Here is a 13,812-nt window from a genome sequence, read left to right as displayed (position 1 = left end):
CTGCAGCTGGGGCCAATGCTCAGCGGGCTGTGTGTCCACCGCGCCAGGAGAAAATTCTGCTCAGCCCTTACTGAGCATCTCATCCAATCCTCCGACCGCGCCTTTGTCACGACTGCACATTGCTGCTTCACTGCTCCTGAACCCCGAGCTGGTCTCCACAATTTGCAGAGGTGCCAACCCCGCGCCCTGGTACTGCTGGCCTGGCCGGAAGTGAAGATTTTGATGGTTGTGCTTGACTGCCTTTAGACGCTTGAAGACCTGATCAGACTTACCTTTGTCTTTCTCCGCCCCCACATCCACGCTGGCCTGAAGCTCATGCCTGTCCATTTCCCTTGCATCAATCTGACATCCACACCTTCCTCAAGGTACTGCTTGTCTAATCACCTCACAACAGTCTCCTCAAATGGATTCTTGCCAAGGTCCTGCACAACTTCAAGAAAAATGAATACTCCCAATGTGGTTCCTACACTCCCTGTGGCCCTCTCTTGTTGTGTTTGGTGCTTGATTTTTTGAATCTTTTTTTTGCTTTTGCTGATCTATGAAATGAGTTCAACACACTTATCTGTTGTGTTTAGCTTACTTTATGGTTGTATCTTTGTCTTTCTCTCTTTAAAAAAGGAGAATGAAAGAAATGATTAAATTGAGATCAATTTAATAAGATCATTACTTGATAGCTGAATGTTTTCAGGGGTTGTTAAGAACATATTATTTGTGTGTGTTGTGAATTTTGAATCAAGAGAAAAGAGTTGGCAGAAATGAACAAGTCTATTGATACTCATTGTTCATTGTGTGTCTTTGGAGTTTTGAAGTCTCAGCTGCCTCAAGTCCTTCCCAGTTTTGATCACATTCCCCTGTTAGTGTTCATGTATTCTATCTCTCTAGCTCTCTGTTTTTTTCATTTCTACATCATTAGCATACACTAGAGGCAAAGGCGGCTTTGCCGCTGCAGGGTGCAAACCCCCAAGGACACCCTTATTTTGCCTTCAGAAACTCATCCTTGATATACTGAAAAGTCATTCAAGCTCACCTTCTGAAAATTGCAGAAAAATTCATCCAGTGTGAATTCACAAGTATGGCAAGATCCCCGCAAGGCAAAATGTCCATTTATTCTTCCAACCAACATCAACATTAGGAAACACAGATTCAATAAAAACTGAGTGCTAAGGGTGCAAAACTGAAAGGAACAACATGAGAAATGAGAAGGAACAAAAAGGATAGACTGATTGCAAAGATAAACAAAACCGGAGGAAAAACAAAGGAGATTAGATACAGATTAGTGATAATCTGAAAATAATTCAATTAAGGAAAGAGAAACACATGTAGGATACATATGAAGGTATACAAATCTGCTGTACTGAGCTTAGGTTTCATATTGATTATTGCATAATATATTCATAAGTTTATCCCCTCTGCTGGTGCAATGCTTTTGTCACCATCAGCTATTATTTCATCTGATTCATTTTCCCCCTGTTCTTTTTCTTCAATTAAAAAAAGCTGGAAAAGGATCTTAAGGGGTATAGTCTAGCAGCAAATTGCAGCTTATGGTGCCAAAAATAAACTTGCAGTATGGGTTCTTCACAATTAAGAAATTAACTCTGGGGCAGGTTGTAAGAGATACTTGTGAAGAAGGCCTCAATTAGGAGTGAAATCTCATATTTTTTTCTAGTGCATTACTCTTTTGGGTGCCAAAAATATGTTCAAAAAATCAATCAGTGCTAAATTGATTCATGGCAGAAAACCAGGTTAGAATTTATTTATGAAGAGATCCAAGCCTTTAGTACAGCATGACACAGTTCTCTCCAGTAGTTTGCAACTTTTTATCCAACTTTATTCAAAAACTTCAAATACTAATGGCTTACTGATGACTAATGAAAAGGGGGAGAGACTTGTTACAACCAAGTAGGAATATACATGAAAATAAGAAAAAGAGTTTTTTGGTTGAGCATAAATCATCTCCACATAATGACAGAATTAAATTTTAATGCTAAATCTCAAGTTCAAGATAAATAGACAGGAGGAAGGAAAAACATAGACAATGGTGGGTAGGGCCTTGGCCTGCATAACACGGTTGGCAAGGTATACCATAGGTGCTGAGGATTAGTCAATGACGTCGATCCAGTGGCTGGAGATGGTGGGGTCTCTGGGGGACAGGAGCTGGTCTGAGGACAGGCCGTGGGGTGAAGCATGGTCGGTGGGAGAGAAGGGGGGGATGAGAGTTGAGGAGCCAACGGAGGGCGGGGTGGGTCTGCCAAGCTGCTCGTTCTAAATTCTGCATGAGGTCCCTAGACTTCTGCTTATTTTCCAGGCATTGGTGTCAGAGGGGGCAGGGGCAAGGGGATGGGCGGTGGGGAGCTCTTTCAACTCTAAATATCTAGTTCTTCAGCCGGCTGCCCCTGTTGGCCAGCAGCTTGGCCCAATGGCCAGCGCTCAATGAGTACGTTCACGAGCAGATGTTCAGGGAGCCAGATTGAAGAAATGGAAGCGGATCAAGAATAAGTAGATTGGGTTCTATTTACAATCAATTGATGACAGAAACTAAAGTGATTGATGAAATGGGTTTTATGGAGGTGGGCAAGGATAGCAGAGTGACGTAGCCAAGCTCCAATATAGCTTAAAACCAATGATACAATGGTCGGCGAGTCTATAATAAAAATGGAAATAAAAACAATGATAAACATAGATCAAGAAAAAAAACCCCGGTGTTTTGCAGTTTGCTTCCATTTGAAGCATTTTGATATACTTCTTTGCTTTGATAAGCTAGGAATAATTGTTGGAAGAGCCGCGAAGCTCTTGGATTTTGCATTGATCTGATGGGAAGAGCCACGACCACGCAAGGTTAGCTCAGGTAATGAAAGGGGGGGGTCTCAGCAAGAAACTTGCAAAAGCTTTTGATGGATTTGATAGGCTCTATCTCACTACCCGCGTGTACAAGGTTGATCAAGGCAGCGTCTTGGGTATTGGCGGATACACTGGGCCTGTGGTTTTGAGAACTACTCATGACGCTGATTATACAGCCAGCCCTGCAAAGAAGAAAAAATGATGAGATGAAGCCTACATGAATGTTGAACAAACACAATGAAGAGGTACCTGTGAATTTAATCTTCAACAGCTCCGGGGAGTTCAAAGTTGATCACAAGGCTACATTGATCTTGAGAAATGTCGGCTAATGTTTTGGTGAGTCCATCGTAAACGAGAATCTTCATTGACTGGACCCGGGAGTCATCAGACGACTCGCGCACGAACTTATCAAAGTCCCTCCGAGGCGAGCTTATACAGCCTCTCAGGAGGTGTTGCGGGGGCAACACTCTCCCAGAGAGGCTTGTGTGTAAACTCGGGTTGCAGGGCTGACAGGATTTGCCAATTACCCCGATTACCTGTTTAAAATAGACATAAAAAAATTAGGGGCAGGCTTTATGCACTCCAAATATTTACTACATGCACTCCAAAAAAGGAGTGAACTTGTGTCTACTCCAATAAATATTGGAGTGAACAAAGGTTCACTCCAAAAGTGGGCTAAATTGGAGTGTTCAGAAGTTCACTCCAATAAATATTTGGAGTGAACCTTTGTTCACTCCACAAGTGGACTAAATTGGAGTGTTCAGAAGTTCACTCCAACATTTATTGGAGTGGAAACTTGTGCACTCCAATCTTGAAACTTGGTCTGGTTCAAGATTGGAGTGTACTGCTGCACACTCCAATAAATACTGGAGTGCCCACCTGTTTCAAATACATGCATGCACTCCAAGCAACTCCTGCAGATCAACAAAGTCGTGCTTTGACCCTTAGAGACTCTGCCTCCCCCCTACAGACAAACTCCCACTACACTCGCGTTCCTCCCCTTAAGACTAGGCCCCAAAGATTCCAGTGATTCTGAGCCTATTTATCTTCTCTTTTTCCAAGGGAATCACCGGCCACACTTTTTTGCAGTGCCCAGTGGTCCACACTCCAAAAGAATGAAATGGGTTGAACTCCACTCCACAGTTTGAGTGCCTAATTTTATACTCCGTTTTTTTGGAGTGCACAAGTTTTCACTCCAATAAATATTGGAGTGAACTTCTGAATACTCCAATTTAGTCAACTTTTGGAGTGAACCTTTGTTCACTCCAAATATTTATTGGAGTGAACTTCTGAACACTCCAATTTAGCCCACTTTTGGAGTGAAACTTTGTTCACTCCAAAATTCATTGGAGTAGACACAAGTTCACTCCTTTTTTGGAGTGCATGTAGTAAATATTTGGAGTACATAAAGCCTGCCCCAAAAATTAACGCACCCAGTTCGCAATTCCAATAGATGGATTCCATCTTTGCGCTGATGCGCATCTTGTGAGATATGTAGCTTTTCCAGAATTTGTAAACTTGATTTTCTGGTGACAAAAGAAAACATCTGTGATTTGCTCTTTTTTTACAATGGAATGCCTGATTGCACTTTGTGCAATCGGACTGTTGAGCCTAATAGCTCCTTTCACGTGAGGGCCAATGCGCCTCTGTAAGTCTTGACTGGCAGTCGGTAAGCTCCTTGGTGGAGTTTCTGATCACACTTGTTTAGTCAGAACTCTAATAAACAGACCAAAAAACAAGCTGACAGAAAAAGTTGAACGGACAGCCACAGACATGCCAAGAGTGCCATTCAAAGTGCCAACAAGGGCACTTTTGAGTTCTTCTTTGAGTTCTCAATCAAAATCCTCCTGAAGATCTTCGAGTGCCACTCCAATGTCTCCCAAAAGTCTAGCTAAGAAATTCTTCAAGAGTCAAGCCAACCGAGACAGCAGGATCAAGTTAATACAAAAATACAAAAAAATCTTGATATGGGTGAAGATTCTCTCCAGGACTACATTATCAAAGATTCCAAATCCTTTTTTGGTCAAACACCAACGGCTTTATAGGTCAACGCGGTTGTAAATCTTGTAAAAAAAAGAAATACATTTGTTTTATTGGGCACCGGTTCCGGGAAGACTCGGATTGCCGAAATGTATCACCACTTGTTTGCCCCCTCAACACGGAAGGCGACTATACTGGTGTTGAATCCGCTTGATTCCCTTGGAGAGAATCAAGTATGTGAATATTTTACTTCAAGTTATTAAATATATTTAAATATTTACATTTTTATGCGGGGAGACAACACCGCCCCGGCCGCGCACCACAGCACAGTACTTTGGGGGATGTGATGTTTTTGAATGAATGAATGATGTGATGGACTTACCAGGGGGATCCAGATCCCAATGAATTGAGCTTGCTCTGTTGGGCCGAGACCAATTGCTGTTGCCAATGAGGTGGGGTCTGTTCCGCCGGGCCGAGACCAATGGCTGTTGCCAATGAGGTGGAAGGGTTCTATGAAGCGAGCCAGATCCCAATGAATGGAGCGAATTATGTCTGGCCGAGATCAGTCGTTGTTGCCGATGAGATGAAGGGGTTCCATCCGGCCAAGATTTATCCCTTGAGTCTTGGTAGGTCTTTGCTAGAGGACTGACTGTAGCTTACTAATCAAGGTTGGTTGGAAAAAAAGAAGAAAAGGTACGAGAAAATCAACTTAGAATTTAATTGCAGATTATGGGTTTCAGAGTTTAACGGTTGAGGAGGGATCCCAAAGGCCCGACTTTCCAAAAAAATATGCAACATACTTGAGGTGGAAATTTAAAATTTGGAATAGACTGAAGTGACGGCAAGAAGCAGGCCATCGGCAACATATAAAAAAAACAAGGTTTTGCTGTTTTGTAAGGTGTAGTGCCAAAAAGGTGTGCTCTACACCAAGAGCATTTTATCTTGTCACGCCATGAAAGTGGGATTGCATGCAAGTCCCTCTACCAATGGTAGTGGGGTTGCACATGCCGCCCCGCGCCACTCTACCATACTGGGTACAAGGGGCTTGTGTCAAGTTCGCCTCCAAGGGGGGCCCAAAGGGCCCTCCTTAGTTCGCGCGACCTCCTTGGAGGGACTTTGTTGAGTTTGACTCGCGCGCCACTTTGCCAAATTTGGCGGGCAAAGCGCTAGCCCAGCTTGTGCACTGCCACTCTTGACAAGGCTGCACAAGCCCACCGCCTGGCCCGTGGTATTGCTGCTCTTCTTCCTCATCCTCCCAAGATTGTACATTGCGGGGCTACGCAGCCAACCACTGACCTCACGGAACCATTGGGCGCGGCTCAACACGCAGAACCTCATCTTCTGATTGGTACACCATCAAAACTTTTGGATCCCGTCAATGGACTTTGCGGTTACACCTTCAATGCCTTGTCCACTTGCGCCATCCTTGATGAGATGGAGAGATTGCTTGCGTGAAACCTCTCTGATGTGGTGACAAGCTTAATGGCCTTCTTGCCTTCCAACTCTCCTGTCACATGATATTGGACGACCAACTTCTCCATTGATGTCAACTAAATCTGATACAGAGATCAGTAGCTCTATGCCTACTTTGAATGGCGAATCCAAAGAGTGGCCTTCTATTTAACTCCGCCAGTCCCCTCAAAACTCGGCGGCCTCTTCAATCTGCAGCATAAACAGTAGGATGGCCGTCTCTGGTCGCCAAACATGTATATTCAGCTGCACAGTGTCCCAAGATGTCCTTGCACACACCCAATTGCTGAACGCGCGTGTCAAGGTAATTTTCCGTTGTGAAGAAAGTAACTACTAGGCTGCTTGCAATACTCCTTCTGCCTTGACACAGATGACTTCTAATTTTGATCTTGGCAATTCACAAACTCCCCCTTTCACCACTTTCCTAAGGACCAATCAATCTGGAAACGGAAATAGAACAAGCACTCACAACTTCTTTGACACCTTTCCCGATTTTTTTATTGTGTTGACCCTCCTTCATTCACTTCGCCCCATCTGCAAGAGTGCAAAATTTGGTATTTGATTAGCTTGATCTACGATCAAGGGGTTAGTTGTTTGAGAGCCGGCAGAGGAGAGCTTGTGATTGTTTATTGCAACAGTGTTGATTCAGTGGATGTCTTTGAATTAGCTCAGAACAGCACTGATGTCATTGCTTTAGTAAGTCTAGCTCATCAACTTGCAAATGTGAGACTTCTCTTTGATACAGTTAGACTGACGGAGTGCATTTTAGCACAAAGACATGGGTCCAACAACCCATCATTCTTTGCAAGCTACATATATTTGGCATTCTGATGCTGGGAACAGTTGACATGGCTAGTTTGGAAGGACCCTGTGTTGGCAGGCATATTGCAAGGGCAATGGTTTGAGAAAAGCCTGGCTGAGTTTTTCTTGTGGCAAGGGTCACCATGGGTTTGTTGGGGGTGTGGTGGTGGTGTGGTTGTCAAGGAAGGATGAATGAGCGAGTGCGCTGGTGGATCTTGAGGGCTGTGCCAGGTTGTGCCAAATTTTCTATAGAAAGAGGGCATTGAATTGCTTGTTTGTGTCCCCCAGGCGTCCTCTGCCGCTGTACTTCCAGCGTGCGGTTTGTCCTCAACCCCCTCTGCTGTTGCACTTGCACAGTTTGAGGGGCTCTACTTGGTGGCCCCCCTTTTCACAATGCTTTGAATGCAGCGCGCTGGGGGCCATCCACCCACTATTTTAAACCCTGCTAGACATGGATGGATGTTGGGTCTAGTTTGTGGTGTTTGGATTTTGTGTTAGGGAGGCATGTTTTGGTGATTTGTTTTTTTAAGGGGGAACCCTTGCATTTTTTTTTTTTGTAATTTGGTTCATTTGTAGGGTGAACCCTTGATCTTTGTTTCAATGTTTCTCTGTCTTTAATAAACTAGGATTTCCAAAAAGTCAGAAAGTTTCACAGATCTTTAAAATCTGTATTTTCTCTGTGCCCTGAAATTTTGTGCAATGGTTTAAGGGCTTTGTCTAGCCCTTCACTGAGTCCCTCAGGAATGTCAGTGTAGTCCGTTTAGTCCGTACAAGACCGTTTGTGTCTCGGAGAGAACCTGAGAGTTTCTAGAAGCAATGCTTGGATTTCTAGCTCAGTAGGAGAATTCAGTACGCGGTGTGGGGACTACTCCGTGGGATAGAGATAGCTGTGGAGGGCATGAGTGCGTGAAAAGGCTGCCCTCCGGGTGAAATGCTAAAGAGTAGAGGACACCAATAGAGTAATGAAACTCAAGAAAAGGTGTGGCGCAGAAGATCAAGAAGATATCAGGGTAAGGTGATGAAATGGCGAAGTAAGTAATGCTCTCCCACAGAATGGTTACTGGATGTTGAGCAGGCAAGATGATATAATTGTCAAGGCAGAATGGCTACTGTAATTGACTATAAGGTAACTATGAGACTATATAACTATTGACCAACTACTGTCTGATGAGCTGATGGGGGACAAAAGTGTGGACAAAGGGGCAGTTTATATAGACAATCTGGGGGGGCGGTTGACCTGTGGTTGTGGGAAATATGAAACAGTGAAAAACTTCAACCAAAGAGAAGTGTAAGAGAAATGAACAAAAGGGATGAGGCGCATGAAGATGAGACAAGTACTAATCCCAAAGTAGGTGCATTAGTGTGAAACCAAGAGACAAGGAAAGGGCTGTTGAGTTAATGACCAATGTGGATTGATGTTTGATGCATGTCTGGATTTGGTGATGATGGAGTGTTTGATGTTGAGGCGCCTGGGTCATGTGTCTGGTGTTCCGTGTTGTTGTCCTGAGTGGTTGGTTGCCTTGATAGTTGATTGCTGGAGCCTGCGGAGAGTGAAGGTGCTTTTGATGAGGCTCACCACATCCACCCCCAAATTTGAAGATGTCCCCATCATCCAAAGTGAGAATGAGGCGGTCTTCATATAGTGGATGATGAGAAAAGAAGAAAAGAAAGGAAAAAAGAGGGAAGAAAAAGCAAAGGAAATGAGAAAGAAAGAGAAAGAGAAGAAGATGGGGCCTGGCTGGTACTATTTTTTTTTTTTTAGGATTTTATATTATGCAGAGAATTTTCTTAAGTATTTTTAATATTTTAATATGTTTTATATGTCTTTTATAATTTTTATGCTGTTTTATAGCTTTGTATTAAAGGCAACTTAGATTATGATCTTTCCTTGGCTTAATCTCAATGAAGAGTTGCCATTTCCGCGCTGGGTTGCTTTCAGGAGATTCGTGACAGGAGGGATTGCGTGACAGGTACCTCCGCAGCGTTAGATCCGACGTCCTGCGCTGCACCATCCGTAGTAGTAATTTGGGCTTGGTTCTTATTTGCTTTGAGTTCCACGACCAGTATCTGTCCGTTGGCCACCGCGCCCTCCATTTCGCGTATTGCATGCGCAGCTTGCGCTTCAGATTCAAAAAGGATCAAAGCTGATACTTGTAGCAGCTGACCATGGTAGCGCTGCTTGAGGACACAGTCTAGTATTTCGCCAAAGTCGCTGAAAGCGGCTATTACATCATCCAGGCTGGTTCCGGGCGCAAGATTCCGCACTTGGATGGTCGTAGGAGTGTGCTTTGGGGCCTGACTGAATCTTTTGAGAAGGACGGGTGTCATTTTTTCCATTCTGGGGTCGTGTTTTCTTTCTTTGGTTTCGGTCCTAAAGCAGGAAAGAAAGGAAAAAAAAATTTTGTTGGGAAGAGCTAGAATCAAAAGGGAACGGTTACAAGGGGAACTGAGTTTCCATTCGCCAGTGCGCTCGGGGTGGGTGCTGATGCTTGCAGAATAAAGAACAGGTAGGGAGCATGTCCCTTTCAGGCAAGGTATCAGAGAATCGGATTCGGGTACGGCGGCGCCTCCTTGTTTCATAGTATCCAAGCCAGGCAAGGACGCCGAGCTGATTTCATGGGTCCTCCATTGGTCGGGAGGCTTAGGTCTGTTCCTGTAGTGTTTCAGGAGGGTCCAAGCCGGGCGCGAAAGTCGCCGACCTCTTGTTTCATGTGTACCAATCCGTTGAGCAGGCGAGGAAGCTCCTTGCCTATTCGCGTTTCATTTGATTCCAAAAGCAGGCGAAGCTCTCGGCTGGGCGTCTCCCTACCAAAAATCTAGAAGCTGGGCCGAGTCGTGGTTCCATCCATTGATCCCAGGTCTATAAAGCCGATACTTCGAGCCGGTCCGATGGCTTCTTCATCCGCCAGTCTTTCGCGTCTATAGAAGTATATATTGACCCATAGTCCTACTAAAAAAAACATACACTACTTTCATTATGTTAATGCCTGGCGAAGTCGCACCGTTCCAACCTGGCCAAATAGTACATTCTAATGATTCTCTGCGCGAACCTTCCGCCAAATTTGACTCCTCTTCCGACGTAGATGGCGAAGTGATTAATGTACCTAGCGAATCTGATGCGCAAGATCCCGCGCCACCTAGCCCTTTATTTATTCCTAACCACTCCCCAAATAATTTCCCGAACCCTGGAAGTCCCATCTATCATCCACGTCCAAGTCCCATTGATGATCCCTATGATTTGTATGCTGCGGAGGCTGATGAAGAAGCCGACGAAGACAAGTGGATGCCGCCAAACGGTTCCCAAGGCAATCCATATTGCATACTTTCTGAAACCGCAGACAATTTCCCTAATACTCCTACTGAGTACGGCCCTGAAGTCTGTTCTGTCATCCGGGCGTCCAGCGTCGAATTCGTTATGGGGCATATTAGCAACACCTTTAATCAAATAATACATACGCATCAGTCCGGAAACCGCGCCTTCCACGAAAATCTGAACCGCCTTCCTTTCACCGACCAGACCTTCCGTACTATCCCAATGACCGCCGTCAAGCGCATAGTTATGGGAATGTTGCGCCAAATGGTGGAACAGGAATCAATCCGGGCAGAGGTGAACCGTATCTAAGTTGTAAGCCTTGATTTTATGAGTTTTTTAAAAGGAAAATGAGTGAAGAATGATATCCAAAATAGAAATATGACCGCCAAACTAATCCCCATCTCTTGTTTTTTTTTTGTTTTTTTTTTTTTTAGCACGTCCAGAATTGAAGGGAACGGTCGAGTTTGGCAATGTTATAGTGTACATGGAGCTCCCTTCCCTCCCAACCGCCTATCTTCTTTACTTTGTTAGCTGTTTTCAGGCCCGGTTGTAATAAACCTTAACCTATGGCGCAGCGTACCGTCTTTTGAGTTCTGTGCCATCCAATTCTTTAAGCACGTAAGAGCCAGATTTTTCTTGCAACACCACCTTATAGGGGCCATTCCAGTGGTTTTTGAACAGTTTACCCCATTGGCTTTCAAGAGATTTGTTATAAACCAAAACCTTTGTATCCAGAGAAATAGGCCCCCTGTCTGAATGCTTCTGGTTCCAGAATTCAACAGATTTTGCACGAGAATTTTTCATTTGCTTGTATGCCTGCTGAATGACTGACTCCCGTTGCTCGAGTTGCACTGCACGTGCCGCCAATAAGTCCGCCGTAGATTTCACTTTTGTCCAATCCGTACCAAAGAAAGTTTCCATTTCCAAATCAATAGGTAAGACCGCCGGTTGACCAAAGACCAATTCGTATGGTGTGTAACCAGTAGTACGCTTTGTTGAAATTCAATCCGCAAACAACACTAAAGGTAAATAGTTACGCCATTTCTTGCCGTCTGTACCGCACATTTTTAAAAGAGCATCCTTCAGGGGCTGATGACCGCGTTCTATCATTCCGTTAGCTTCAGGATAGTAGGGTGTCGTGATTTTTACTGTGGAACCGGCTGCTTTGAGCATATCTTGCACTTCTTTTCCAAATTCAGGACCGCCATCCATCGCAACAGTCCAAGGTGTTCCATAACGGATAATCCAATTTTTGTGAAACCAAGCAGCTACTTTCTTTGCAGTTAATGTTTCCAGTCACGGCCTCAACCCATCCGGATAAGTCATCCCGGGCCACGACCAAGTATTTCCATTTACCCGCTTTTATGTGTACAGTGTTGATACTAACTCGTCCAAATATAGTAGATTTACCGGTTGCATGTTTTAGCTCCATTGGTTTGGTGGAACTCCTCTTTTGGCAGGCTTCGCAAGACTGAACCCATTCTACGACGTTTTTCTTCATGTTAGGCCACCAGAATTGTAACTTGCAGCGCCAATAAGTTTCTTCAACGCCCCTATGCCCAAGTTGCTCATGCAAGATGTCCAGAATAAATTTTTGGTTCTGTCGGACAGAAACTACAATCTGAGGAAAAGGTTTGTTGCGGTGTTTTAATTTACCGTCTGAGACAAAAAAAGTGGCTGATTTATGTTTGATGGTCTTCCATTCCTCATCTGAGCATTCCCTAGGTCGCTCCAATGTGGACAAATATTGCTGCAAGAGGTCCCAAATTCCGTCCTGTTCAAATTGTCAATTTTCCACCCCCAAATTAAGAGTGTTGACCTCTTTTACGCCAAAGCCTGGGTGTGGCTTGATCCATTTTTCATCTTTGTCAAAATCAGTTTCATTGTCTTCTGTACTGTCCGGCGTTCTGCGGGAAAGTCCATCTGGCATCGTAAAGGTCTTGCCAGGTACATGGGTTAATTCGTAAGAAAAGAGTTGGATAAAGGAAACCCATCGAGTCATCGGCGCATTCGGCAAGGAAGGTGAGTTTATCATTTCAATTAGACTCTTTGCATCGACCATTAATTCGAAATGTTGACCCCAGAGTTGATTTTGCAGCTTTTTAAGGATCTTTGCAACGCCACAGAGCTCCAATTTAGATTGAGAGTACCGGGATTCCACTGGCGAAAATACCACGGATTTGTACAAGACAGGGCGGTCTTTTCCCTGATGAACTTGCATTAATACCGCACCAGCAGCAATAGAGCTCGAATCTACGGCCAACTTGATTTTACCGGCGCCATTTGTATAGTCCAATTTCTTTAGAGTGATGTCACGTCCAATTATTTTCTTGAAATTATCAAAAGCAGTTTGGCATTCCTCAGTCCAGTCCCAGTCCGCATCCTTTTGTGTGAGTTTGCACAGGGGCGCAGCAATTACAGAGAAATTTTTGATAAACATCCGTACGTAAACGCAGACGCCTAAGAATCCGCGGACTTCGGTTGGGTTCCTAGGGATTGGCCAAGTTTCCACCTTATTCAGCTGCTTCTTTGAGATTCTCCTTCCTTCTTTACACACTACATGCCCAACAAGATCCAAGGCAGGTACACAGCAGGCAAACTTCTTTCCAGAAACAGTGAGTCCGGCTTCCTTGATTCAAAATAAGATTTGCTCCAAAGTGATTGCGTATTCCCAGATAAAGCGTCTGATCTCGCTATTTTCCTTTAGAACTTCATGATTGTAGTCCAAAACTGGCCCTTTGATTCCTCCATCGTCAATAAAAATACCAACATTATTGGGAATTTCATCTTGAAGTATCCACATCATCTGTGCTTGGTAGACTGCCACCGAATTCATTGCACCTTGCGGTAATCGAGTTAGTTGGAAACGTCCTAAGGGCGTCTCAAAAGTAGTAAGAGGTCAAGATTGTAAGGCCAGCTCCCGTTCATCGTAGCCTCCCATGATGTTGCCCAATCCATAACAAGCTCTTCCAGTAAAGGATTCAATTAGTTCCTCAGGTGATGGCGGTAATCCAGCGTCTTTTATAGTGACTTTATTCAATTTTTGCAGATCATGGACGACTTGTAACTTCCCATCTTGCTTGGCGACACAGAAAACCGGGCTTGAGTAGCTAGAACAAGATTGTTCATAGAGTCCTGTCCAAATTCGCTCCTGAATTAATTCAATGTACTGATCTCGAATGGCCTGTGGAATCGGGATAGGCTTCTGTTGCCATGGTTCATGCGGAACTACCAATATGATGTAAGGTTTACCGTAAGTATGTTTAAGTAACCCCCGCTCTTCTGGGTCAAATGCAAAAGCGGCCTCTTGGATTTTGATGACGTGTTTTAGTAGCTGAAGTTCTTGGTCTGATAGAAAATTCTTTGGTCCAAAATTTACAACTTTAAGTCTTTCCTCGGTTATTTTGGCA

This window comes from Puccinia triticina, chromosome 15A, assembly GCF_026914185.1.
Source record: "Puccinia triticina chromosome 15A, complete sequence".
Taxonomy (NCBI): Eukaryota; Fungi; Basidiomycota; class Pucciniomycetes; order Pucciniales; family Pucciniaceae; genus Puccinia; species Puccinia triticina.
Note: the sequence above shows the minus strand (reverse complement) of the source record.